Source organism: Aquarana catesbeiana, linkage group LG05, assembly GCF_042186555.1.
Source record: "Aquarana catesbeiana isolate 2022-GZ linkage group LG05, ASM4218655v1, whole genome shotgun sequence".
NCBI classification, from domain to species: domain Eukaryota; kingdom Metazoa; phylum Chordata; class Amphibia; order Anura; family Ranidae; genus Aquarana; species Aquarana catesbeiana.
The window spans coordinates 337146919-337173312 of record NC_133328.1 but is presented as its reverse complement, the minus strand read 5'-3'; positions in this window follow the sequence as shown (position 1 = coordinate 337173312).

The following is a 26394-nucleotide window of genomic DNA, read 5'->3' as shown; positions in this document are numbered from 1 at the left end:
GCTCTATGGCAGCTGGAGCGCATCTGCGTTCCAGTCCGCCGCTTCTTCCGGGTTACCTGCGCATCTGCGAACCTCATCCGAGATTGAAGCTTGGTTCGTGCATGCGCAGTCCCGGTAAGATGGCAGCGGTCGTGCATGCGTGCGAGCTCCGCTCGGTGATGTCGGCCCCATCGTAGGAGCGTCGGGGGAGCAGTGACGTCATCATTGGCGCCAAGTTTAAATGGCTGTCAGATACAGCTATTACTTGAATTATACTGCGGGCTCAGGCGGCGGCTTCCTGGTGCACTTGTTTGAAGTTACTGAGGTAGGAAGCTATGCCGCTGGCTGATGATGACTTGTTATGGCTTGTGTTACCTGTTTTGATTATAGGTGTGATCTTTTCAGTTACCAAGCTTTTTGCTATGGATGTGTCACCGCTCCCCAGTGGCCAACCCTTACGCTGCAGATAGAAATCTTTTCCTTCTGCTTGTCTGTTTGGGTTATTCACCTGGAGCCTGTTTATTCCCTTTTTTCTTTCCCTCAGTCCCCCTAGGTCTGAACATCGGGATTCGGCATGCGAATATAATAACCATTCTAGATCACAACATTCCATCATTCCTCATCAAGATTATAGGCGTCCTGGATCATCTTCTAGACATCATAGTAAAGAACCCAAATCTGGATCTGGGCACTATTCTCACCGCCATTCCAGCCACTCTGGAAGAAAAGTTTGCTGGGGATGTAGGGCTCAGGTCCCGGAAGGTAAAACCTTCTGTGAGCCATGTTATTCCTGAGCCATAAGGAAAAGAGGAGGTGGAGACCATCAAGTGGAGGCACTGGTCAGCAAGGGGGTTCAGGAACCCCTGAGCAGATCTGACTCCAACTGTACCATCATTCCTCCTGTTGACCCAACACCAGTCCTTGTGCAGGATGACCCTGAGGCTCCGGGTCCCTCTCAGCATAACCGCTCCTTAAGTGAAGCCTCAGACAGTGAGGTGGAAGGCATTAACCCTGGCACGGGTTTTGATTTTTTTCTCTAAAGAAGGAGCGCCCAAACTTTCCCCTTTTTGGGTGAACTTGGTGAAATCATTACAGATGAATGGGGTGGCGTGGAAAGAAAAAAAAAACAAAAAAAACTCGCTACTATCTAAAATAGCAAAAATGTACCCATTCAAAAGTGAGGATGTGAAACATCTAGAGTCGGCACCTCTCTTCGACGCAGCCTTAATGAGGTTGGTGAGGCACACTCCCTCTGGAAGACACCGTTTCCTTTAAGGACGGTTTGGAGTGGAAGATAGATACGGACCTCAAACGTATATATATTACAGCAGGTACGGCCTATAAGCCAGCTCTGGCCCTTTCAGCCCTGTCCAAAGCGATAGAGGCCTGGACAGATGAAGTGGATTCTACTTTGGTAAGTGTCTCTGAGGAGACAGCCAGGAGCATACCGATATATGAACTAAGGATGGCGTGGGTCTTTTGGGAGAAGCCTTCCTTGACATTATTCGCTGGGAAGCACATGTCATGCTGTCTTCCGTCACAGCTAAACGTGCCAAAATGGTCTCCTCAGGTAATTCTTGGACGTTTGTCAGTTCACCCACACTTCAGTTTGTACCCACAGTTTTGCCTTGTTTAAAAAAAAACAAAGAAAACAAGTCTTTCTATCATATGCAGACTCTCTTGTGGCTCAGGGCGCCGCCATACAAGGTCCAACAGGCGAAAGATTTCAAGGGATTTATTCACCTCTTTTCATGGTTCTGAAAAAGAACGGCTCCTGGAGGCCAGTCATAGACTTGACCCGCTTGAATTCTTTTATCAAAAAGGAAAATTTCAAGATGGAGTCGCTGCTCACAATACGTCAGACAATTTAACCAGACTACTGGCTTGTGTCCTGTAAATTTCCATTACAGTTACATACAATTCCATTACAATTTAACCGAGTCAGTCCATAGATCTGAAGGATGCCTATTTCCATGTCACGATAGCAGAGGAGTTCCAGAAGTATCTTCAATTTGCAGTAGACCAAGTAAACCTCCAATTTACATGTCTCCCGTTCGGGCTTACAACATCGCCTTGGGTATTTTCAAAGCTCTTACTGGCTATCATGGCACTAACCAGGACCAGAGGTATCCGGTTACATCACTATCTGGACGATCTGCTGTTACTCTCTTGAGACAAGGAGCAGCTGTTAATACATCGATCTCAGGTCATCTCCACTCTGACCGAGTTTGGTTGGCTGTTGAACAGAGAAAAGAGCCATCTAGAGTCTACACAGTCCCTGATATTCCTCAGCGCTCAATTCAATACACTAAAGAGTACCATCTCCTTGCCCCTAGAGAAAGTTCCAGTCATTCGGGACAGAATTTGCCTCGAAATGGCTTCTCCTCTTCTCAGGGCCTCACAGTGTCTCAAGATAATAGGCACCATGATAATCACAGCCCCCATGGTGAAATGGGAGCAATGGAAGATGCAGCCCTTTCAAAAGGGTTTCCTCCAGCAGTGGGATCCGGGGTCTCGAAATCATTTCATCCAGTTAACCCATCCATGTGAGAGAGCCTTCCCTGGTGGCTACTATGGAAGAATCTCCTCAATTGCCATTCCATAGCACCCGTCTCCTGGATCACCATCACAATGGATGCTAGCGACGGAGGCTGTAGCGCTCTTTGCCTGACGGAGGTAGCTCAGGGGAAATGGGACTTTCCATCCCGAAGGATAGTATTGGATGTTCTAGAGCTCCGAGCAGCCTTCTGTGCTCTACAAGCATTTCTTCACTTGACAAGGGGTCAAGAGACAGTTTCATACATCAAGAGTAGGGATGAGCCGAACACCCCCCGGTTCGGTTCGCACCAGAACCTGCGAACGGACCGAAAGTTCGCACGAACGTTAGAACCCCATTGACGTCTATGGGACTCGAACGTTCAAAATCAAAAGTGCTCATTTTAAAGGCTAATTTGCATGGTATTGTCCTAAAAAGGGTTTGGGGACCCGGGTCCTACCCCAGGGGACATGTATCAATGCAAAAAAAACTTTTAAAAACGGCCGTTTTTTCGGGAGCAGTGATTTTAATGATGCTTAAAGTAAAAAAAAAAAAAGTGAAATATTCCTTTAAATATCGTACCTGAGGGGTGTCTATAGTATGCCTGTAAAGTGACGCGTGTTTCCCGTGTTTAGAACAGTCCCTGCACCAAATGTCATTTTTAAAGGAAAAAATCTCATTTAAAACTGCTTGCGGGTTTAATGTAATGTCGGGTCCTGGCAATATGGATGAAAATCAGTGAGACAAACGGCATGGGTACCCCCCAGTCCATTACCAGGCCCTTTGGGTCTTGTATGGATATTAAGGGGAACCCCGCACCCAAATTAAAATAAGGAAAGGTGTGGGGCCACCAGGCCCTATATACTCTGAACAGCAGTATACAGGCTGTAGGTTTGTTGTTAAGTAGAATCTCTTTGTAATTTTGAACGGGTACATTTTTAACGTGTTTAGCTCCAGCCAAAAAATCTTTTTTAAGCTTTTTGGAAAACATAGGGAAGGGTTTTCACCCCTATGACCTTTGTTTTGCTGTCTTTCCTCCTCTTCAGAAGATTTCACCTCACTTTTTGTCCCAATGGATTGGAAAGCATCAGTGGAAAGGAGAAATGTTTTTCCCATATTAACTCTTACAGGAGAGAATTTCCCTTCCTAGGGGTAGATTTATTCTCACTTCCTGTTGTCTCCTTCCGTTTGCAAGTAGGAGTCGTTTGTAAGTTAGTTGTTTGAAAGTAGGGTCCTGCCCTATATACTCAGCAGAAATTTGGGCCTTAGGTGTTGCTGTGGCCACAACACTGTAAGCCCTCACAGGGCTCTGCTGTGAAATATTAGATCAAGAATTGTAATTACATGCCCCTGTTGAACAGGAGCTGAAAAATTAGGCCTTAGGCACTGGTGCTGGTGCCACAACACTGCAACCCCTCACAGACACTCTAGTTGGAATGCAGGAACGAGCCCTGCTGCAAAGTATTGCATCAAAAATTGTAATTACACGCCCCTGTTAAACAAGGGCTGAAAAATTGGGCCTTAGGCACTGGTGCTGGTGCCACAACACTGCAACCCCTCACAGACACTCTAGTTGGAATGCAGGAACGAGCCCTGCTGCAAAGTATTACATCAAAAATCGTAATTACACGCCCCTTTTAAACAGGGGCTGAAAAATTGTGCCTTAGGCACTGGTGGTGGCACCCAGAACCAAAAATGTTCTTACAAGCTATCAGCGTGATGATTGAGGAGGAAGAGGATAATTACTCAGGGATAGTCACTCAGCATCAGCATAGGCAGTCTTTGAAGGGATCTGAGATTTCAAAAAAAATTATTCGGTTACATCAGCATCAGGTGCTTGGTAGCTGGTGGTGATCCAAGACTCATTCATTTTAATGAAGGTCAGTCGATCGACCGAGTCAGTGGACAGACGCACCCTGTGATCGGTTACCACGCCTCCAGCAGCACTGAATGTGCGTTCCGAAAGAACGCTGGATGCAGGACAGGCCAGTAGCTCAATTGCATACTGTGCAAGCTCTGGCCAGTGATCCATCCTCAAGACCCAGTAACCCAGAGGATTTTCGGTGGGAAAGGTGTCCAAGTCTGATCTTGCCCCTAGGTATTCCTGCACCATGTAAAACAGACGCTGGCGATGGTTGCTGGAACCGATCATACCTTGGGGCTGCGGACCAAAAAATTGTCTGAACGCATCGGTCAGACGGCCACCTTCTCCACCGCTCCTTCTTTGACTGACCGAAGCCTCAGCAACACGTTGTCCAGAAACAGGAGTTTGTAACCTCCCAGTCTCTGGGAACGCGTTGCACAGACCTTTCTGCAAGGCCTCCCGAAGATGTTTCATCCTCTGCTCCCTCTGCGATGGCAAGATAAGGTCCGCAACCTTACCCTTGTAACGTGGATCAAGGAGGGTTGCCAGCCAGTATTGGTCCTTCTCCTTGATACCACGAATACGAGGATCCTTACGCAGGCTTTGCAGGATCAGGGAGGCCATGCAGCGTAGGTTTGCTGAGGCATTCGGTCCGGAGTCCTCTGGGTCACTAAGGACGACATGGTCCGCAGCCACCTCCTCCCAGCCACGTACAAGTCCATGTGTTTCTTGGGACTGATCCCTTAAAGACTGCTGCTGATGCTGAGTGCCAGGCTCCACCTCCATACTGACACAATCCTCCTCCTCCTCCTCTTCCTCCTCCTCCTCTTCCTGTGTGATCGGCGGGCACGCAGGAACACTGTCTGGATAAAGGGGGCCTTGAGAGCTAAGGAAGTCCTCCTCTTCCTGCCTCTGTTCTGCCTCAAGTGCCCTGTCCATTATTCCACGCAGCGTGTGCTCCAACAGGTGGACAAGGGGGACAGTGTCACTGATGCATGCACTGTCACTGCTCACCATCCTCGTGGCCTCCTCAAATGGTGACAGGACAGTGCATGCATCCCTGATCATGGCCCACTGGCGTGGGGAAAAAAAACCAAGCTCCCCTGACCCTGTCCTGGTGCCATAGTCGCACAGGTACTCATTGATGGCCCTCTGCTGCGTGTGCAGCCGCTGCAGCATGGCCAACGTTGAGTTCCACCTGGTGGGCATGTCACAGATTAGGCGGTTCTTGGGCAGGTTAAACTCCTTTTAGAGGTCCGTCAGCCGAGCACTGGCATTATATGACCGGCGGAAATGCACACAGACTTTCCTGGCCTGCCTCAGGACATCCTGTAAGCCTGGGTACCTGCCCAAAAACCGCTGCACCACCAAGTTAAGGACGTGAGCCAAACAGGGCACATGGGTCATTTGTCCCTGTCGGAGGGCAGAGAGGAGGTTGGTGCCATTGTCGCAAACCACCATTCCTGCCTTAAGTTGGCGTGGCATCAACCACCTCTGAACCTGCCCCTGCAGAGCTGACAGAACCTCTGCCCCAGTGTGGCTCCTGTCCCCCAAGCACACCAGCTCAAGCACCGCATGGCATCTTTTGGCCTGCGTACTTGCGTAGCCCCTTGAACGACTACAGAGCACCGCTGGTTCCGAGGAAGAGGCCATGGAGGAAGAAGAAGAGGAGGGGGTGGAGGAGAGAGGTGTGTCACAATCATTAGCATTTTGGAGGCGTGGTGGCGGAACAACCTTCAACACTACTGCACCTTGTCCTGCATCCTTCCCAGCTGCCAGCAGAGTCACCCAATGCGCTGTGAAACTTAGGTAACGTCCCTGTCCATGCCTGCTGGACCATGAGTCAGCGGTAATATGCAACTTACCGCTGACCGCCCTGTCCAGCGAGGCATGGACATTGCCTTCCACATGCTGGTAGAGAGCCGGAATCGCCTTCCGTGAGAAAAAGTGGCGTTTGGGTACCTGCCACTGAGGAACCGCACATTCCACAAACTCACGGAAGGGGGCAGAGTCTACCAACTGAAAAGGCAGCAGTTGAAGTGCTAGCAATTTTGCCAAGCTAGCATTCAACTGTTGGGCATGTGGATGGCTGGGAGCAAACTTCTTTCGGCGGTGCAGCAGCTGGGGCAGGGAAATTTGCCTGGTACAATCTGACGTCGGTGTACCAAAATCAGATTGCCCACAAGTACGTGGCTGTGACACACCTAATTCTACACCTTCATTCCTCTCAGTGCAGGTCTCAGAGAGGACTGAAGGTCTAGTGGGGTTGGAAATCTCAGCTGATGAGGAGCAAGCAGAGGTCCTCTTTGTTCTTTGGTGTGGGTCTTTTAGATACGCTTGCCAACGAACTGCATGGCAGGTCAACATATGTCTGGTCAAGCATGTGGTACCCAAGCGGGAGATGTTTTGGCCACGCGAGATACGCTTGAGACATATGTTGCAAATAGCAGTGGTGCGATCTGATGCACTCGTCTCAAAAAAGGCCCACACCAAAGAACTTTTTGAATAACGCGCAGAGACTGCAGCGCCCTGCACATGTGGAGCTTTGGGGTGTGATGCAGTCAATGTGCTGCCCTTAGGCTAGCCCCTGGAGGGCATCCTGCCTCGTTGGTGATGTGCCGCCTCCTCCTCCTCCTCTCTCCTATCAGGCACCCACGTTGAGTCAGTGACCTCATCATCCCCTCCCTCCTCATCACTGGAGCAAACCTGGCAGTATGCTGCAGCAGGGGGAGCATGACTGCCAGATTGCTGTCCTTCTTGGGCACCCCCTCTGTCCGTGCTCGTGTTACTGCCTTCATCGAGCTCAGTATCATCATCAGAGCCTTCCAAACGCTGGGCATCCTCCTGGAGCATGTACCCAACACTGTGGTCAAACAGTTCGAGGGACTCCTCAGGAGGACATGGTGGGGCTAGGGAAGGAGTCACTGATGACATTGAGCCGAGGGAAGAGGCCGCTGCTTTGCCAGACAAAGTACCCTGGGCATGGGTGAGAGAGGATGAGGAGGATGAGGACGGCTTGGTCATCCACTCGACCAAGTCTTCCGCATGTTGCGGCTCAACATGGCCAGCTGCCGAAAAAAAGGCCAAGCGTGTCCCATGGCCACGTGCTGATGAGGATGCACCGTCTCCACGATCAGCACTAGACACAGAGCCTGCTTGCCCTCTCTTATTGGCTTGTGACTGTCTGCCTCTCCTTCTTGGCCTTCCAGACATACTAATGGCCTGTAGCTGCACTAAGCTGGGATATATATATATATATATATATATATGTACTGATACTGCAGCTAGCAAAATCAACTGCCTGCCTGTAGTATGAGAACACCACCAACCTTCTACAGGTAGCTTTAGCTGAACACTGTGAGGTGGACGCACCCCACTAACTTGTAGGTTTAGCAGAACACTGTGAGCAGGACGCACTGCACTAACTGTAAATAGTCTAGCTGCCTGACTGTGGTACTAATAGGATCAAAAGAACACCAGCAATTTTCTTCAGGTAGCTGTATTTACTGTAACAAGACAAGCCTGCCTGTCAGTAAGAAGATAACAGAAACGGATCTAGCTGAACACTGTGAGCAGGACGCACCCCACTAGCTTGTAGGTTTAGCTGAACACTGTGAGGTGGACGCACCCCACTAACTTGTAGGTTTAGCTGAACACTGTGAGCAGGACGCACCCCACTAACTTGTAGGTTTAGCAGAACACTGTGAGCAGGATGCACTGCACTAACTGTAAATAGTCTAGCTGCCTGACTGTGGTACTAATAGGATCAAAAGAACATCAGTAATTTTCTTTAAAATACTGTAACAAGACAAGCCTGCCTGTCAGTAAGAAGATAACAGGAACGGATCTAGCTGAACACTGTGAGCAGGACGCACCCCACTAGCTTGTAGGTTTAGCTGAACACTGTGAGGTGGACGCACCCCACTAACTTGTAGGTTTAGCTGAACACTGTGAGCAGGACGCACCCCACTAACTTGTAGGTTTAGCAGAACACTGTGAGCAGGACGCACTGCACTAACTGTAAATAGTCTAGCTGCCTGACTGTGGTACTAATAGGATCAAAAGAACACCAGCAATTTTCTTTAAAATACTGTAACAAGACAAGCCTGCCTGTCAGTAAGAAGATAACAGGAACGGATCTAGCTGAACACTGTGAGCAGGACGCACCCCACTAGCTTGTAGGTTTAGCTGAACACTGTGAGGTGGACGCACCCCACTAACTTGTAGGTTTAGCTGAACACTGTGAGCAGGACGCACCCCACTAACTTGTAGGTTTAGCAGAACACTTTGAGCAGGACGCACTGCACTAACTGTAAATAGTCTAGCTGCCTGACTGTGGTACTAATAGGATCAAAAGAACACCAGCAATTTTCTTCAGGTAGCTGTATTTACTGTAACAAGACAAGCCTGCCTGTCAGTAAGAAGATAACAGGAACGGATCTAGCTGAACACTGTGAGCAGGACGCACCCCACTAGCTTGTAGGTTTAGCTGAACACTGTGAGGTGGACGCACCCCACTAACTTGTAGGTTTAGCTGAACACTGTGAGCAGGACGCACCCCACTAACTTGTAGGTTTAGCAGAACACTGTGAGCAGGACGCACTGCACTAACTGTAAATAGTCTAGCTGCCTGACTGTGGTACTAATAGGATCAAAAGAACACCAGCAATTTTCTTTAAAATACTGTAACAAGACAAGCCTGCCTGTCAGTAAGAAGATAACAGGAACGGATCTAGCTGAACACTGTGAGCAGGACGCACCCCACTAGCTTGTAGGTTTAGCTGAACACTGTGAGGTGGACGCACCCCACTAACTTGTAGGTTTAGCTGAACACTGTGAGCAGGACACACCCCACTAACTTGTAGGTTTAGCAGAACACTGTGAGCAGGACGCACTGCACTAACTGTAAATAGTCTAGCTGCCTGACTGTGGTACTAATAGGATCAAAAGAACACCAGCAATTTTCTTCAGGTAGCTGTATTTACTGTAACAAGACAAGCCTGCCTGTCAGTAAGAAGATAACAGAAACGGATCTAGCTGAACACTGTGAGCAGGACGCACCCCACTAGCTTGTAGGTTTAGCTGAACACTGTGAGGTGGACGCACCCCACTAACTTGTAGGTTTAGCTGAACACTGTGAGCAGGACGCACCCCACTAACTTGTAGGTTTAGCAGAACACTGTGAGCAGGATGCACTGCACTAACTGTAAATAGTCTAGCTGCCTGACTGTGGTACTAATAGGATCAAAAGAACACCAGCAATTTTCTTCAGGTAGCTGTATTTACTGTAACAAGACAAGCCTGCCTGTCAGTAAGAAGATAACAGAAACGGATCTAGCTGAACACTGTGAGCAGGACGCACCCCACTAGCTTGTAGGTTTAGCTGAACACTGTGAGGTGGACGCACCCCACTAACTTGTAGGTTTAGCTGAACACTGTGAGCAGGACGCACCCCACTTACTTGTAGGTTTAGCAGAACACTGTGGGCAGGACGCACTGCACTAACTGTAAATAGTCTAGCTGCCTGACTGTGGTACTAATAGGATCAAAAGAACACCAGTAATTTTCTTCAAAATACTGTAACAAGACAAGCCTGCCTGTCAGTAGGAATATAACAGGAACGGATCTAGCTGAACACTGTGAGCAGGACGCACTGCACTAAATGTAAATAGTCTAGAAGATAACAGGAACGGATCTAGCTAAACTGAATACAGTGTATATATATATATATATGCAACACCTGGGATGCATATATATACACAATACACTTTAAGTGCAGCTAACTGACTGACTGTCCTGCCTAATCTAGCTAACCCAAATGAAATGACACTGTCTCTCTCTCTCTCTAAGCACACCGGAACACACTGCACAGGGCCGCCGTGCAGGCGGCCTTATATAGTGTGGGGCGTGTACTAAATCCCCTAAGCCATAATTGGCCAAAGCCTCCTTGGCTTTGGCCAATTATGGCTCTCTGTTAAGGCGGCGCTGTGATTGGCCAAGCATGCGGGTCATAGTGCATGCTTGGCCAATCATCAGCAAGCAATGCACTGCGATGCCGCAGTGAATTATGGGCCGTGACGCGCCACACGAATTTGGCGCGAACGGCCCATATCGTTCGCAATTCGGCGAACGATCGAACAGCCGATGTTCGAGTCGAACATGGGTTCGACTCGAACACGAAGCTCATCCCTAATCAAGAGACAGGGAGGCACTCGCAGTCTCTCCCTGCTGAGGGAAGTGGAGCCAATCATGTCATGGGCTCAGACGAATTTGAAAAATCTGACAGCTGTCTATCTCCCCGGAACTCAGAACGTCCAGGCAGACTTTCTCTCAAGGGTGTCCCTAGACAACAACGAATGGTCTCTCCACACCAAGGTCTTCAGTTGGGTCCTGTCTCTGGGAATTGTACCAAAAGTGGGCCTGTTTGCCTCTCCATGCAACTTCAAGCTAAAGAGGTACTACATGAGATGTTGTTGTCCCCAGGCCTTCGGAGTGGATGCCCTGACGGATCAGTGGAGGTTCCATAGGGCAGTGGTTCTCAACTCCAGTCCTCGGGACCCACCAACAGGCCAGATTTTAAGTATTACCTTGGGGAGTTGCAGACTAGAATACTGCAATCACTGAGCAGCAAGTGATATCACCTGTGATGTATTTCAGCTATCTTGCAAACCTGGCCTGTTGGTGGGTCCTGAGGACTGGAGTTGAGAACCACTGCCATAGGGCCTATGCCTTTTTCCCTGGTACCTGTCATTCTCCAGTTTTTGTCAAGACTCAGGTGGGAAGAGGCCGAAATAGTGGCGATAGTCCCATACTGGCCCAACAGGCCATGGTTTCTTCTGCTGTTACAACTCAGCTTCCGGGATCCAGTTCCTCTCCCATCCAGACCAGATCTCCTGTTGCAGGGAACGACTCTTCATTCCCAACCCATCTGCACCTGATGGCTTGATTTTTGAGAGGGGAAGGCTGGAGGCCCGAGGTTGCCCAAGCAGGGCTATCTCTACGTTGCTGAACCAAAGGATTTGGTCAAAGTTTGCAGACTACATTTCTATCACTGGTAGTTCTTCTAAAAACCCAAAGATACAGGGTATCCTAGGTTTTCTTCAAACAGGCCTGGATTTGTCCTTTTCAGTTAGCTCCTTGCGAGTTCAGGTTTCTGCAATCTCAGCCTTCACGGGTATATCCTGGGCTAGACACTCTCTTATTAGGCAAAGGAGCAATAAGGCTCAGATCTTAGAGAAAACCAAAGAAAACCAAGATTTTCCAAATGGGACCTTCCCCTTGTCCTGGATTTCTTCTCAGGAAGAGAAATGCAACACATGGGTCAGCTATCTATGAAGGAATCTTTCTCTCAAATGTTGTCTTCCTGGTGGCCATAACATCGGCTAAGAGGGTTTCCAAAATTGTTTCTTTAGGATTCAAGGAGCCATTCCTTACTTTCTTCCCTGATCGAGTAGTCTTGATTCCTATGCTGAGGTATGAGATTCGGGATTAACCCATACGTATGCTGCCATGGAGTCCATCGGGAAAGGAAAATTACGGTAAGTATTTGATATCAATTTTTCGTTTTATAACCCAAAACACATTCTGATACTCTTCCCGAGTATGATGATATCAGACTTTTTCACAGCCTAACCACATAGCGGTCCCAAAATACAAGGAAGAACTTTCCGGTGTTCTAGGGACATAAATTATGCACCTAATTTCCTGACTACCTATCAAAGTTTTGGAGACCCTGGAGTACCAGGACAGTAGAAGCACCCACAAATGACCACTATTTGGACAGTAAACATAAGAGGCTAGGTAATTCTTTTGAAGACTTAATTTAACCACTTCAGCCCCAGAAGGTTTTACCCCTTCATGACCAGGCCATTTTTTGCAATCTAGCACTGCTTTGCTTTAACTGACAATTGTGCATTCATGTAATGTTGTACCCAAAAAAATTTATGTCCTTTTTTTCCAAATACAGCTTTCTTTTGGTGAAATTTCATCACCTCCGCGCTTTTTATTTTTTGCGCCGTCAACACAAAAGACTGACAATTTTGATTTTTTTTAACTTTTTGCTATAAAACATACCCAATAAAAAATGTAAAACATTTCATTTACTTACCAATTTAGACCAATATGTATTCAGCTACATGTTTTTGGTAAAAAAATCCCAATAAACATTTATTGATTTGTTTGCGCAAAAGTTATTGCGTCTACAAACTATGGGATATTTTTATGCCATTTTTATTTTTACTAGTAATGGTGGTGATCAGTGATTTTTAGTGGGACTGCGACATTGAGGTGGATAAATCAGACACTGACACTTTTTGGAGACCACTGACACTAATACAGTGGTCAGTGCTAAAAAAAATGCACTGTCACTGTATAAATGACAATGGCAGGGAAGGGGTTAACATCAGGGGCATTCAAAGGGTTAAGTGTGCTCTTAGGGAATGCTTTCTAACTGTGTAGGGGATGGCCCCAGACCCAGAACGACATACAGGTATGTTGTTTTGCGCAGTATATGTGCGGTATGCGGTTCCGGAGGTAGTTAATTGACTCCGGTTTTTGGAAAATGAGGAAAGGAAATGCAAAACTTTTTTTATACAAAGTTGTCAATTTATATAAGATATTTCTTATACACAGCAAAGACATTCATAGAATTATATCCCAAAATACATTAGGCTACTCCTCCTGAGTTCGGTGATACCACATGTGCAAGACTTTTTCACTGTCTGGACTTATGTACTGGACATTGTGGGGAGATTTAGTAAAACCAGTGCACTCAGAATCTAGTGCAGCTGTGAATGGTAGCCAATCAGCTTCCAACTTCAGCTTGTTCAATTAAGCTTTGGCAATAAAACCTGGAAGCTAATTGGTTTCTTTGCAGAGAGCTGCACCAGCTTTTAACCACTTGACGACCACCTCACGCCGATTTACGTCGGCAAGGTGGCACGGACAGGCAAAATCACATACATATACGTGATTTGCCTTCCGCGGGTGGGGGGTCCGATCGGACCCCCCCCCGGTGCCCGAGGCGGTCGTCTTTTGTCCCCCGGCGATCGGAGGTGAGGGGGAGGCCATCCGTTCGTGGCCCCCCCCTCGCGATCGCCAATGAGAACATTCCTTTGCTGCTGTATGCTAAACAGCAGCAAAGGAAATGATGTCATCTCTCCTCGGCTCTGTAATTTCCGTTCCGGCCCGAGGAGAGAAGACAGGTATGTGAGTGCACAACACACACACACACAGTAGAACATGCCAGGCACACTAAACACCCCGATCCCCGCCCCCCCAATCGCCCCCCGATCCCCCCCCAATCAACCCCCCCCCCCCCGTCACAAACTGACACCAGCAGTTTTTTTTTTTTTTTTTTTTCTGATTACTGCATTGGTGTCAGTTTGTGACAGTTACAGTGTTGGGACAGTTAGTACTACCCCCCTGTAGGTCTAGGATACCCCCCTAACACCCCCTAATAAAGTTTTAACCCCTTGATCACCCCCTGTCACCAGTGTCGCTAAGCGATCATTTTTCTGATCGCTGTATTAGTGTCGCTGGTGACGCTAGTTAGTGAGGTAAATATTTAGGTTCGCCGTCAGCGTTTTATAGCGTCAGGGACCCCCCATATACTATCTAATAAATGTTTTAACCCCTTGATTGCCCCCTAGTTAACCCTTTCACCACTGATCACCGTATAACTGTTACGGGTGACGCTGGTTAGTTTGTTTATTTTTTATAGTGTCAGGGCACCCGCCGTTTATTACCGAATAAAGGTTTAGCCCCCTGATCGCCCGGCGGTGATATGCGTCGCCCCAGGCAGCGTCAGATTAGCGCCAGTACCGCTAACACCCACGCATGCAGCATACGCCTCCCTTAGTGGTATAGTATCTGATCGGATCAATATCGGATCCGATTAGATCTATACTAGCGTCCCCAGCAGTTTAGGGTTCCCAAAAACACAGTGTTAGCGGGATCAGCCCAGATACCTGCTAGCACCTGCGTTTTGCCCCTCCGCCCAGCCCAGCCCAGCCCACCCAAGTGCAGTATCGATCGATCACTGACACTTACAAAACACTAAACGCATAACTGCAGCGTTCGCAGATTCAGGCCTGATCCCTGCGATCGCTAACAGTTTTTTTGGTAGTATTTTGGTGAACTGGCAAGCACCAGCGGCCTAGTACACCCCGGTCGTAGTCAAACCAGCACTGCAGTAACACTTGGTGACGTGGCGAGTCCCATAAGTGCAGTTCAAGCTGGTGAGGTGGCAAGTACAGGTAGTGTCCCGCTGCCACCAAAAAGACAAACACAGGCCCGTCGTGCCCATAGTGCCCTTCCTGCTGCATTCGCCAATCCTAATTGGGAACCCACCACTTCTGCAGCGCCCGTACTTCCCCCATTCACATCCCCAACCAAATGCAGTCGGCTGCATGAGAGGCATTTTCTTTATGTCCTCCCGAGTACCCCTACCCAACGAACCCCCAAAAAAGATGTCGTGTCTGCAGAAAGCGCGGATATAGGCGTGACACCCGCTATTATTGTCCCTCCTGTCCTGACAATCCTGGTCTTTGCATTGGTGAATGTTTTGAACGCTACCATTCATTAGTTGAGTATTAGCGTAGGGTACAGCATTGCACAGACTAGGCACACTTTCACAGGGTCTCCCAAGATGCCATCGCATTTTGAGAGACCCGAACCTGGAACCGGTTACTGTTATAAAAGTTAGTTACAAAAAAAGTGTAAAAAAAAAAAAATATATATATAAAATAAAAAAAATAGTTGTCGTTTTATTGTTCTCTCTCTCTCTATTCTCTCTCTCTTGTTCTGCTCTTTTTTACTGTATTCTATTCTGCAATGTTTTATTGTTATTATGTTTTATCATGTTTGCTTTTCAGGTATGCAATTTTTTATACTTTACCGTTTACTGTGCTTTATTGTTAACCATTTTTTTGTCTTCAGGTACGCCATTCACGACTTTGAATGGTTATACCAGAATGATGCCTGCAGGTTTAGGTATCATCTTGGTATCATTCTTTTCAGCCAGCGGTTGACTTTCATGTAAAAGCAATCCTAGTGGCTAATTAGCCTCTAGACTGCTTTTACAAGCCGTGGGAGGGAATGCCCCCCCCACCGTCTTCCGTGTTTTTCTCTGGCTCTCCTGTCTCAACAGGGAACCTGAGAATGCAGCTGGTGATTCAGCCAGCTGACCATAGAGCTGATCAGAGACCAGAGTGGCTCCAAACATCTCTATGGCCTAAGAAACCGGAAGCTACGAGCATTTTATGACTTAGATTTCGCCGGACGTAAATAGCGCCATTGGGAAATTGGGGAAGCATTTTATCACACCGATCTTGGTGTCATCAGATGCTTTGAGGGCAGAGGAGAGATCTAGGGTCTAATAGACCCCAATTTTTTCAAAAAAGAGTACCTGTCACTACCTATTGCTATCATAGGGGATATTTACATTCCCCGAGATAACAATAAAAATGATTAAAAAAAAAAAAAAAATGAAAGGAACAGTTTAAAAATAAGATAAAAAAGCAAAAAAATAATAAAGAAAAAAAAAAAAAAAAAAAGCACCCCTGTCACCCCCTGCTCTCGCGCTAAGGCGAACGCAAACGGCGGTCTGTCGTCAAACGTAAACAGCAATTGCACCATGCATGTGAGGTATCGCCGCAAAGGTCAGATGTGTGACATAAGCTTCTAAATGTTGTGCATAAAATGCCAGGACAGTTCAAAACCCCCCTAAATGACCCCATTTTGGAAAGTAGACACCCCAAGCTATTTGCTGAGAGGCATGTCGAGTCCATGGAATATTTTATATTGCGACACAAGTTGCGGGAAAGAGACACATTTTTTTTTTTTTTTTTTTGCACAAAGTTGTCACTAAATGATATATTGCTCAAACATGCCATGGGAATATGTGAAATTACACCCCAAAATACATTCTGCTGCTTCTCCTGAGTACGGGGATACCACATGTGTGAGACTTTTTGGGAGCCTAGCCGCGTACGGGACCCCGAAAACCAAGCACTGCCTTCAGGCTTTCTAAGGGCGTGAATTTTTGATTTCACTCTTCACTGCCTATCACAGTTTCGGAGGCCATGGAAAGCCCAGGTGGCACAAAACCCCCCCAAATGACCCCATTTTGGAAAGTAGACACCCAAAGCTATTTGCTGAGAGGTATAGTGAGTATTTTGCAGACCTCACTTTTTGTCACAAAGTTTTGAAAATTGAAAAAAGAAAAAAAAAAAAGTTTTTTCTTGACTTTCTTCATTTTCAAAAACAAATGAGAGCTGCAAAATACTCACCATGCCTCTCAGCAAATAGCTTGGGGTGTCTACTTTCCAAAATGGGGTCATTTGGGGGGGTTTTGTGCCACCTGGGCATTCCATGGCCTCCGAAACTGTGATAGGCAGTGAAGAGTGAAATCAAAAATTTTCACCCTTAGAAATCCTGAAGGCGGTGCTTGGTTTTCGGGGCCCCGTACGCGGCTAGGCTCCCAAAAAGTCCCACACATGTGGTATCCCCATACTCAGGAGAAGCAGCTAAATGTATTTTGGGGTGCAATTCCACATATGCCCATGCCCTGTGTGAGCAATATATCATTTAGTGACAACTTTGTGCAAAAAAAAAAAAAAAAAAAAGTGTCACTTTCCCGCAACTTGTGTCAAAATATAAAATATTTCATGGACTCAATATGCCTCTCAGCAAATAGCTTGGGGTGTCTACTTTCCAAAATGGGGTCAATTGGGGGGGTTTTGTGCCACCTGGGCATTCCATGGCCTCCGAAACTGTGATAGGCAGTGAAGAGTGAAATCAAAAATTTACACCCTTAGAAATCCTGAAGGCGGTGCTTGGTTTTCGGGGCCCCGTACGCGGCTAAGCTCCCAAAAAGTCCCACACATGTGGTATCCCCATACTCAGGAGAAGCAGCTGAATGTATTTTTGGGTGCAATTCCACATAGGCCCATGGCCTGTGTGAGCAATATATCATTTAGTGACAACTTTTTGTAAATATATTTTTTTTTTTTTTGTCATTATTCAATCACTTGGGACAAAAAAAACAAATATTCAATGGGTTCAACATGCCTCTCAGCAATTTCCTTGGGGTGTCTACTTTCCAAAATGGGGTCATTTGGGGGGGTTTTGTACTGCCCTGCCATTTTAGCACCTCAAGAAATGACATAGGCAGTCATAAACTAAAAGCTTTTTTGTAGACGCTATAACTTTTGCGCAAACCAATAAATATATGCTTATTGACATTTTTTTTACCAAAGACATGTGGCCGAATACATTTTGGCCTAAATGTATGACTAAAATTTAGTTTATTGGATTTTTTTTATAACAAAAAGTAGAAAATATCATTTTTTTTCAAAATTTTCGGTCTTTTTCCGTTTATAGCGCAAAAAATAAAAACTGCAGAGGTGATCAAATACCATCAAAAGAAAGCTCTATTTGTGGGAAGAAAAGGACGCAAATTTCGTTTGGGTACAGCATTGCATGACCGCGCAATTAGCAGTTAAAGCGACGCAGTGCCAAATTGGAAAAAGACCTCTGGTCCTTAGGCAGCATAATGGCTCAAGTGGTTAAACTCCGCAGTGTCAAAACCAATGTACAGATACTCCTCCTTTAGGCTCCATTCACACTAGCGCGTTTTTTGATGCATTTTGCATTTTGCAGAAATGCATGGGAATTTTTTAACATGGGTTCCTATGGAACATGTTCACATCAATGCTTTTTTGTATCTCTGCGTTTTTGGAAAGGGTCGGGGACTTTTTTTCATGCAAAAAGCAGCGTTTTGCATGAAATGGATTTCAATGGACAAGCATCAAAAACGCAAGTGCACCGTTTTTGCAGCGTTTTTGCAGCGTTTTTGATGCGTTTTTGGTGCGTTTTTGCCGTTTTTTTTTTATTTTTTTTTTTTTTGTAATTTTTTTTTAAGACTGTAAAAAAAAATGAAAAAAAAAAAAAAACGCAAAATGCAAATCGCGGCAAAAACGCGACAAAAACGCCGCAAAAACGCTACAAAAATGTTGCTCAAAAACGTGCCAAGCATGAAAAAAAAACCTCCAAAAACGCTCAAAAGCAACATGCATAGGTGTGAATCGAGCCTTAATGACTTACCTGTTTAACAACCACTCGGACTTATGACCAGCTCTCCCCACCTGAACAAAGCACTATACATCATTGTATTGTACAGTACCATACAGAATTGTCGTTTGTGTTCTATAATTATGCAAATTAAAACAACGTTATTGAGCTGGAGTTTTGTGTTTAGACCTTTTTTTCACAGTACAGTACAGTACAGTAGTTCAGAATGCTTAAAATATTGATTACTTGTGGCTCCTCATTTAACAACCAATTCGTTTAACTACCTGATCATTGAAACGGAACCTGGTCATGAAGTGAGGAGCACCTGTACTGTAATAATCACCTCTGTATGTGTGGTCAGAGAATATAGCTTAGTATAGCATCACCTATAGCAATCCCAGTTCATATAATTCAAGCAAGCCTAGCCTACTGGTACATGAAATTCCATGTCCACTGGCTTAGTGTCTTTAACCACTTCAATACCATGCACTTATGCACCTTCCCGCCCAGACCAATTTTCAGCTTTCAGCGCTCTCACACTTTGAATGACAATTAGTCAGTCATGCTACACTGTATCCAAACAAAATGTTTATCATTTTCTTCTCACAAATAGAGTTTTCTTTTGGTGGTATTTAATCACCACTGGGTTTTTCATTTTTTACGATATAAGCAAAAAAACAGCGAAAATTAAAAAAAAAACGTAATTTTTTTGTTTCTATTGTAAAATTTTGCAAACAAGTCATTTTTCTTCATACATTTGTGCCAAAATTTATACTGCTACATATCTTTGGTAAAAATAACCCAAATTAGTGTATATTATTTGGTATTTGTGAAAGTTATAGAGTCTACAAACTAGGGTGCCAATCACTGAAAATTGATCACACCTGATGTACTATCTCACCTAAAGGCCTACCTAATTTCTTGAGACACTAACAAGCCAGGAAAGTACAAATACCCCCCAAATGACCCCTTTTTGGAAAGTAGATAGTCCAATGTATTTACTAAGAGGAATAGTGAGTTTTTTGAAGCTGTAATTTTTTCCCACAATTCTTGGGAAAATTAAGATTTTTTTTTTTTTTTTTACACAAACTGGTCATATTAACAGGTTATTTCTCTCACACAGCATATGCATAATTGCAACTACACCCCAAAATACATTCTGCTACTCCTCCTGAGTATAGCGATACCACATGTGTTAGACTTTTACAAAGCCTGGCCACATACAAAGGGCCAACACTGAAGTAGCACTTTCAGGCGTTCTACAAGCATAAATTGCACATATCCTTTCTCAACCACCTATTACATTTTTGAAGGCGCTGGAGCACCAGGACAATTGAATTGTCCACAAAATGACCCCATTTTGGAAAGCACACACCCCAACGTATAATCTATGAGGCATAATGAGTCTTTTGAACGGTTCATTTTTTTCCAGAAGTTTTTGTAAAATGTGGAAAAAAAATGAAAATGCATTTTTTTTACACAAAGTTGTCAATTTATAAGATATTTCTAACACATAGCATGTACGTAGCAAAAATGACAACCCAAAATGCATTCCTCTACTCCTCCTGTGTATGGCGATACCACATGTGTGAGACTTTTACACAGCCTGGCCACTTACAAAGGCCCAACATTGAAGTAGCACTTTCATGCGTTTTACAAGCATTTTTGAAGGCGCTGGAGCACCAGGACAATTGAATTGTCCACAAAATGACCCCATTTTGGAAAGCACACACCCCAACGTATAATCTATGAGGCATAATGAGTCTTTTGAACGGTTCATTTTTTTCCAGAAGTTTTTGTAAAATGTGGAAAAAAAATGAAAATGCATTTTTTTTACACAAAGTTGTCAATTTATAAGATATTTCTAACACATAGCATGTACGTAGCAAAAATGACAACCCAAAATGCATTCCTCTACTCCTCCTGTGTATGGCGATACCACATGTGTGAGACTTTTACACAGCCTGGCCACTTACAAAGGCCCAACATTGAAGTAGCACTTTCATGCGTTTTACAAGCATAAATTGCACATATCCTTTCTCAACCACCTATTACAGTTTTGAAGGCCCTGGAGCACCAGAACAATGGAATTATCCACAAAATTAACTAATTTTGGAAAGCACACACCCCAACGTATAATCTATGAGGCATAATGAGTCTTTTGAACGGTTCATTTTTTTCCAGAAGTTTTTGTAAAATGTGGAAAAAAAATGAAAATGCATTTTTTTTATACAAAGTTGTCAATTTATAAGATATTTATAACGCATAGCATGTACATAGCAAAAATGACACCCCAAAATACATTCTGCTACTTCTCCTGAGTATGGCGATACCACATGTTTGAGACTTTTACACAGCCTGGCCACATACAGAGGCCCAAAATCCAAGTAGCACCTCCAGGCATTCTAGCAGCATTAATTACACATATCATTTTCTGACTACCGATCACATTTTTGAAGGCCCTTCATATTTCTAACTCATAGCAGGTACATACCAAATAACATAAGATTACCTGTGGTTTTAGAAGTGCAGTGGTCCACAGAGGAGAGCATCGGTCCAGGCAACAGGCAGGAATGAGGTCAGCGACAGCAAAAGCAAACATCGAGGCAGCAGGCAGGAATACTGTCCATAGTTCGTACAGGTAGAGATACTGTCAGCACAGCCAGAGCACAGCCAAAGCACAGGTCCAGGTAGCAGGCAGAGGTGTCCCGGCAGAAATACTGTCCAAAGTCAGTAGAGGCAGCAGGCAGATATATGGTCAACACAGCCAAAGTATTGGTCCAAACAGCAGGAAGAAACATGGTCCATAATGTCATGGGTCATTACAGGCAGCAATATGGTCAGCACAGCCAAAGTATTGGTCCAGGCAGCAGGAAGGACCATCAAGCTTAGGGCCAGGGGGACAGGGGTAGAGGCTTCTTCCACCCAAATTGCTTTGAAGCCTCCAGGCAACCAGACCCTGTTCTGGGAGCACAGAAAACGAAAAACTGTTTTTCTCTACTCAGAACGCTATTCTGAAGCCCCTAACATATGTGAGACCCCTGTGTACTAAAGTAGATGGCCAAAAGATCAGTCCAAGTGGCAGGCAAAAACATGGTCGATTAACAGGCTGAGGTTGGTGCACGTGGAAGTCAGAAACGTGGTTTAAATTGGCAAGCAAAGACATCATCGGTAAACCGGCCAGGGTCAGTTAATTAACATGGTAGCAGGCAAATGGGGAAAGGGCAGTCTGGTAATAATACAGGGAACTAATATTGGATGGATGTATGATCATTTTTGAAGCAATCTCCGATGCACAGGCCAGGTTGGGAGGGACATTGGGGACAATAGCTGGAATCTCTTCTTACTCCTCCTCTGCTGCTTACACGGCATTTCAATTGGCGTCTTCTTCCAGATTCTGTGGGGGGAATGCTATAGGGAAAGTGTTGCTCGTGAAGTCGACTCATATTATCTGAGCGAATGCTTCCTGGGGCGGGACCTTGTTGATAAATGAGGGCAGTGACGATATCTTCAATATACTTGAGGTAGGTGACTTGTTGGTTTTGAGTTGCTTTTTGGTAGCAGACAAACGAATTAAAAAGGGCCATGTGAAACAGGTGAAAGGGAAATTTTCTTGTGCCAGTAACAGGACTTTCTGTTTGATAAATAGGGCTGTAGCATCTGATCGTTTAAATCCACCCCCCCATATACATATTGTAGTCGTGGACACATTCTGGCTTTACAATGGGGCAGCGTCTTCTTTGGATCTCCACCACGGTATCATTGTGGATGGTAGAGAGGATGTGGACATCTTTCTTGTCCCTCCACTTCATGGCCAACACCTCCTCGTTTCTCATGAATGCCGATTCTCCGTTTTGTAATTTTTTTGTCAACAGATTTTGTGGGAATCCCTTACGTTTTTTTTTTAAGGTACCACAGGCTGGGGTTTTTTTTACTGTAAAGATGATGAAAAAGGGGCAGGCTGGTATAATAGTTGTCGACATATAAATAGTATCCTTTGTCGAACAGGGGGTATGCCAGCTCCCAGACAATTTTCCCACTGGTTCCAATATATGTGGGGCAATCACGGGGCTGGAGCTGGGAGTCTTTGCCTTTGTAGATCTGGAATGTGAAGACATATGCAGTGGCTCAATCGCATAATTTATTTAACTTCAGCTCATACCTGGCTCTCTTGCTTGGTATATACTGCTTGAAGTGCAGTCGGCCAGTGAAATGTATGAGGGACTCGTCCACACAAATTTTTTGGTCTGGGATGAAAACTTCTCTAAATCGCTGGGAAAAGGAATTGATTAGGGGGCGTATCTTGTACAATTTGTCATGGTTGGGATGATCTCGGGGAGGGCACTGTGAATTGTCATTGGAGTGGAGAAAACGCATAATCATGTCGTATCTTGTCCTGGACATGACAGCAGAATATATGGGCATGTGTTGGATGGGGTTGGTGGACCAATATGCATGGACTTCATTCTTTTTTGTAAGCCCCATATTGAAAGTTAGGCCCAAAAACAATTTAAATTCATCCAGTGTGACACATCGCCACTGGAACATGCGGGCGTAGGAAGAATTGGGGTTGGCAGCAATAAATTGGGATGCATACAAATTAGTTTGATCCACCATATTCTGCAGAAAATCTTGTGGGAAAAATAAAGAAAAATAATCGAATTGAGAAAATTTTGTAGTGTCGGGCTGCACACCTGGCTGTGCTGTGAAAGGGGGGATGGTAGCGGATCCTGAGTTGGCAGGCAACCATAAGGGGTTTTCCAAGGGCATCGGGAAGGTAGGACTGGGGCTGGGCTCTTCGGGTTGGGCGGGTAATTCCAGTACTTGTACTGGGCTCCTCTTCCTGGGGTCTGGCGCTGCTGGTGGTGGGCAGATCTCGTGATCTTGGTCCTGATCTTGGTCCTGATCTCATTCTTTTGGAAGGGTAGGTTTCCTCCGCGGACTCGGACTCTGATCCACTATCCTCCACTGGCTCGTATTCCGAACCAGATTCTGATGATGTGAGCTCCCCGCTGCTCTCATCATCCGACATGGTAAGAATCTCATATGCCTCCTCATGTGTGTAAACCCTTTGGGACATTATGGCAATGCTTATTGGCGGGCCTGTGTAATGGTACTGCTGGTGGTAGTGGTACCGATTGAGGTATTAGTGGCGGGCCTGTGTGGTGGTACAGATGGCGGTATGGGTGGTGGTGATACCAATGGTGGTACGGGTAGTGGTGGTGGTACCGCTGGCGGTACGGGTGGTGGTGGTGGTACCGGTGGCGGTACGGGGGGTGGTGGTGGTACCGATTGTGGTACAGGTGGTGGTGGCGGTACAGGTGGTGATTGCGGTACCGGTGGCGGTACGGGTGATGGTGGTACTGATGGCGGTACAGGTGGTGGTGGCAGGACAGGTGGTGATTGCGGTACCGGTGGCTATGGGTGGTGGTGGTACCGATGACGGTACGGGTGGTGGTGGTAACGATGGCAGTACAGGTGGTGGTACCAATGGCGGTACGGGTGGTGGTGGCGGTACAGGTGGTGATGGGATTACAGGTGGTGGTACGGGTGGTGGTGGTACCGATGGTGGTACTGATGGTGGTACGGGTGGTGGTGGTACCGATGGTGGCACTAGTGGCGATACTGGTAGCGGCCTGTGTGGCAGTATAGATGGTGGGCCTGATGGAGGTACTAGTGGCGTTACTGGTGGTGGTACTGATGGCGGTACTGGTAGCCTCTGTGGCGGTACCGATGGTGGTGGGCCTGTGACAGATGCGCTGATTGACAGATGGGCTGGTTGACAGATGGGCTGATTGACAGATGGGCTGATTGACAGATGTGCTGATTGACAGATGGGCTGATTGGCTGGGCTGTGTGACAGGTCCTCTTTATGGGGGGGCGTGTTGTGCACAGTACAATACAATAAAATGTCAGACAGACACTGATTTTACTCACTGATCCCTGCTCTCTCCTCACATGATCGGTGTGTGAGGAGAGAGCAGGGATCAGATGGTAACCGCTACTCAATGTTTACATTTGTGACCGGCTGTGATTGGACACAGCTGGTCACATGGTAAACAGCCAATTTCATTGGCTGTTTACCCTGATCGGGGAAGCGCTGTGTCCATGGGACACTCACCTTCCTCGATCCCTGCTCTGCATGCCTTCGGCGGCACGCACGGAGCTTTGTTGTGACAGGTGATCAGCTGTGACTTTGACACAGCCGATCACGGGGTAAACAGCCAATATAATTGACTGTTTACCATGATCGGGGAAGCGCTGTGTCCGAGGAACACACGCTGTCCCCGATCGCCACGCTGCGCGCCCCCGCGGGCGCCCCGGCATGTTATCCCGCTGGACGTCATATGACGCCCAGTCAGGATAGCGCAGCTACTTCCCGGATGTCAATATGCTATTGACCGGGCAGGGAGTGGTTAAGGAATGTAGTCCATGGGTTATGCAGATGGTCAGTTAAGGTCGCAGGCAGAGACATGGTCAGCATCAGCAAACAGACAAAGGATTGGTCCAAGCAACAGGCAGAAACATGCTCAATAAACGAACCAGGGTTAGTACAGGTGGCAGGCAGAGGCAATACTGCACTGGTGTGGTGATGATCAGGGACACTGTAACTGGTGTGGCAGTGATCAGGGATTCTTCAACTGTTGTGGTGGTGTTCAGGGACACTGCAACTGGTGTGGTGGTGATCAGGGACACTGTAACTAGTATGGTGGTGATCAGGGATGATATGACTGGTGTGGCGGTGATTTGGGACAATGTAACTGGTGTGGTGGTGATCAGGGACAGTATGACTGGAGGTGATTAGGGACACTGTGAGAGGGTGGTGGTGACTAGCCTCTTCCTGACTAGCCGCCGTAGTTTTACTGTGGCAGAATGGCATAGGCAGGCAGATCACCATTATGTTATGGCAGCCGCGATGATCGACTTCGATCCAGAACCGATCAATCCCCAGGCCCAGGATATCTGGCCTGGACCTGGTGATCACTCCTGGTGAATGAGATCCTTTCCCTGCATGTGTAATGCCGCATACACACGGTCGGACTTTTTGTTGTCAGAAATTCCGACCGTGTGTAGGCTCCTTCGGACTTTTTCCATCGGAATTTCTGACACACAGAGTTTGAGAGCTGGATCTAAAATTTTCCGACAACAAAATCCGTTTGCGTAAATTCCGATCGTGTATAGACAATTCCGATACACAAAGTGCCACGCATGCTCAGAATCAAGCAAAAGAGCAGCACTAGCTATTGAACTTCATTTTTCTCGGCTCGTCATACGTGTTGTACATCACCGTGTTCTTGTCGTTCAGAATTTCTGACCAACTTTGTGTGACTGTGTGTATGCAATACAAGTTTGAGCCAACATCCGTCGGAAAAATCCCATGGATTTTGTTGTCGGAATGTGCGATCGTGTGTACAGGGCATTAGTGTAAACACAGCAGGGGAAGGTCTTTTTGTTCCAGACCGAGGAGAGATAACATCTAACCTTGAGCTGCACCAACACTACACTGACATCAATACACATAGGCACATATTTCACCCCCCGATCATCCCCCGATTACCCCCCCAGTTAACCCTTTTACTGTCACTGTGTCACCCAGTGCAGTGTTCATATTTTTTTTTGATCACTGTACTGGTGTCATTAGTGACACTAATCAGTGTTAGACACTAATCAGTATTAGGCCCAGATAGGTCTAGGGACCCCCCTAATAAAGGTTTAACCCCTTGATCACCCCCTGTCACCAGTGATCACTGTATAAGTGTCAGCTAGATATTTTTTTATAGCATCAGAGCACCCACCATATATTACCCAATAAAGGTTTAACCCCCCGATCACCCAGTGGGTGACATTAGTTAAAATTTTATCTCCTGCTCTCCAACTTTGTGTGTCGGAATATCCGATGGAAAATGTCCAATGGAGCCCACACACGGTCGGAATTTCCGAC